Source organism: Formica exsecta, unplaced genomic scaffold (assembly GCF_003651465.1).
Source record: "Formica exsecta isolate Colony F162 unplaced genomic scaffold, ASM365146v1 scaffold228, whole genome shotgun sequence".
NCBI classification, from domain to species: Eukaryota; Metazoa; Arthropoda; class Insecta; order Hymenoptera; family Formicidae; genus Formica; species Formica exsecta.
This window is the reverse complement of record NW_021849573.1, coordinates 609,932-613,435: the sequence shown is the minus strand read 5'-3', so window position 1 is coordinate 613,435 and position 3,504 is coordinate 609,932. Positions and strand designations below refer to the sequence as shown.

General features: G+C 35.7%; 1 protein-coding gene across 1 annotated transcript in view; it reads left to right on the top strand.

Annotated features, from left to right (window-relative positions):
- The window catches only part of LOC115235610 (homeotic protein antennapedia), a 122,474-nt gene that overhangs the window by 2,278 nt on the left and 116,692 nt on the right, over positions 1-3,504 (top strand). The window contains exon 2 of the mRNA XM_029807507.1: positions 222-263. The gene's annotated coding sequence lies outside the window, so the exon portion shown is untranslated. The remainder of the gene's footprint in view (positions 1-221; positions 264-3,504) is intronic.

Below are 3,504 nucleotides of genomic sequence, written 5' to 3'. Positions count from 1 at the left end.
ATTGTGTAGATTATTTATATAGAAATTTATTTTTATTATATATCTTTTATAAAAATTTATATATTTAAAACATATCATTATATAAAATACGTAACTTTTTTTATTAAATATCTGTTTAAAAATTGAATGCAAAATTGAGTTATATAATAATAATTATTTTTTGAAATAGTTATTATATTAAGGACACTGCTTTATAATTGGTATATATTTGTATTTTACAGATCAACGTGTGTACTACAACTTCGCTGTTGTGTATCGTACCGGTGAGTGTTAAATTACTTTTTATCTTAATCTCAGCGTGTATTGAAACAGAACTGAAGTATTAAGGTTTTTTTTTTCTGGAGATTGTCGGCATATAAGAGAATTTAAATTATTTTAATAATTTAAATGTAGTTTAATAATAATTTTGTATTATATATCTCTCATACTATACTGCCCGATTTTATTGATACTACACATAACGTCTTTGTAGTTAATCAATAAAATGTATATATACATATATGCGCCTTATAAAAAAACGTAGTGGCGTTGAATTGGAAAATCGATAAAAGATTCACAATACATTCTAACGATTTAACAAGAAATTAAATTTTAAAACACCGTTATATATATCGTTCATATATAAAAAAGCCATTATGCCGATGTCATAACTTATTAATCCATACGGATCGATTATTCTGTATAATAATACAATATGTGCGTTAAAAATTTAAGAATAACATCGTTAGGTCTATTCAAGATTTTCACGTATAAGATCCATTAGGATACACTCTCTCTACAGCAAGTTCACCTGGAGGTTACAGGCGGCTGCTAGTACCTATAGCGGCAACTTCTGGGCCTCTAAATCAGTCTCCGTGTCGTGATTCATGGAGGGCAACCTCTTGCCCCTTTCTCCGCTTACTCCTCTTGGGCACCCCTGCCCCTCTACCCCTTCTGCGTTTCCTCCTTACTCTCCACCCGCTTTCCTCGCCCTCTTACGACTCCTTCGATAGTGACCTCTTGGACGACCCTTTTACCACCGTTGCTTCCACCTCCCACAGCTTCCACGATCTTCAACTTACGCGGTCGTACAGTCTTTTACCTGTGCGTTTCTTATTTCTTTTTTTATATTTAGTACAAATCTTAGATATATAAAAGGATCTCTAGTCATATTTGTGTCTAAGTTATTTTGATCTTCGACAAAAATTTTGGAAAGCCGAGTGATGTTAAATATTATATTAAATAACATAATATCAAATATTATGTTAAATATAGATGTTTTAACGAATTAGTCTGTAATATGTTAATATAACTATACTTTGTTTTAAGTTTTTTATAGATTTGCGCTTACAAAATTAAAGAATGAATATTATAGTTGCTATATATTATTAATAATTTGATCTGCGATATATCAGATTAGAAACATTTCTCTCTTTCTCTCTCTGTATACCATTATAGAATTAGCGCTTGACAATGCAGATACGAGATATTAGAAGTACAGCAGGTTGTGCACTCCCATAAAATATGCCATTTCGTGAAATCCCACGAGATATCTGTAGAAGAAGGCTATTTTCGAGCTCATTGAATAGACAGCCATGATTCTATGACCACAGAGCGTGCCAACTCTATTGTAGCGCTCTTCACCATTTTAGTCCCTTATTCTCTTTTCTACTGAACGTAGTCATATATTTTAACACGGTGGCTTCGGCCACGGTGCCACTTTGGCTTTAAGATCTGTACAATCTAATGACAACGACGTTCGTTGTAACTCTCTCACACTGTGATCGAAAATTAACTTTCTAATTTGTTTTATATTTTTTTAAAAATATTTTTTAAAGAAAAAATATTATATAATATCATATATATTTGACTTAAATGTTTTACAGTCTCTTTAGTATTTATCGTGCAAGAGAGATGCAGCTAACTTTCTCGATTGTTTCAAAGCAAACAGTTCACATTCTTACGCTGATTTAAAAAAAAAATATATTAAAATTATTTTTATGATAGTTGCGTCAACTATATTACTTTCTTTTTATAATTATATATTTGTCACGACACGTGTGAGGAAGATCTTACCAATTGCCTTGCTTAATTTATCGCGTAAGATAAGAATTTCTCTTTATCCAGAATTATATCGTTGCAAGTATATCTTTCCCGTGTGAGGATGCGTGATGGATGTGACGGAAACACGAGAATGTAGTTTCTAATTAACGGGCCTACTTCGCTCTTAGAAGGCAGACTCAATTATTGTCGATATTGTAGAGGTGTAGAACGAATTCAGACCCAGGCGTTCGCGCTTGTATCGCGAACTGTGTATGCATAAGCAAATATGTACGCGAATATATACATGTATGTCGCTGAGCGTGTGCGTTCACGCGCCCTTGTATATGTATATGGCTGGAAATACGTAAGGAAGCAAGGCATGAGCAATGGCTGGCAGCGTTCCGTAATAATGTTGTCTTCGTCGGCTCGTTTTATTTGCTCGCGGCACAAGAATGTAGCCTACAGTCCGCCTCAAAATTCATACCAGCATTGCGCAACGCGATTGGCCCGTTGGAAATATTTCGTAATTGCACGATCCCTTCGCGAGATACGATGGAATTCAAGAACAGCATCCAAAATTCACGTTTCGTCATATAAAAGCGCAAAACTCGTGTTATTTAGATATTTTAAATTTAAATGTACAAAATTTATGAAAAAACATTAAGCATCATTGATGCAACAAACGAACGAATATAAAATTGAAAAGGAATTCAGCAAAATTCGAAGCTGTAGTAAATATTTCAGTGTTTTCTCAAAGGAAAATTGATTTATACATACGAGCATCGCGAATTATCGTTATACGATAGCATAGATTTGTTGTTTCAAGTGAAATGTTTTATAATATCAGACAAACAATGGCGATATATATCTGACAATCAAAATATCGCTGCTTATAACAGCGGAGAATAAAAATAGGAATCGGCTCTTGCAAAAACATTAAGCAATGTATCAGACAGGTAGGGGATGGTAGGCACGAGAAAAACGAAAAAAAGGGACGCGGCAAAAATGGGATGGGCGAGCTGATATCGTTGCAGTATTCCAGAACGGGCAAGAAGGCAGGGAAACGAGCATCGGCAGGCAGATAAAGTCAGGAAAAATCGTCACCATTCCTTTCGTCTCCTTTGGAGTCCTTCGGCTAGATATAGGTGGCCGAGTGGAGTGGCAACGAAAAAGTATAAATTTCTTTAATGGCGCTAATAATTTCATATCGCATAATTTACTTACTGCGAAACGTAACGCCAGTAGCTACCAGAGGCATTAACGAGGAGCCTAATATTTATGTTGGTACTTGGTCCTCTCCGCCACCCAGATAACACCCTTGCTTTCAACCCCCCCAGCCCTCCTTCCCACCCAATCCCGTGCCATCCCCCTCGGGCAACCTCTACCTCCTTGTACCACCGGCAGAAAGTCTCCCTCGGTCGGTTCGCGACGCGCCTTCGCATCTTCGTAACTAGATAAAAAAAAAAGGATAGCGCTCTTTCC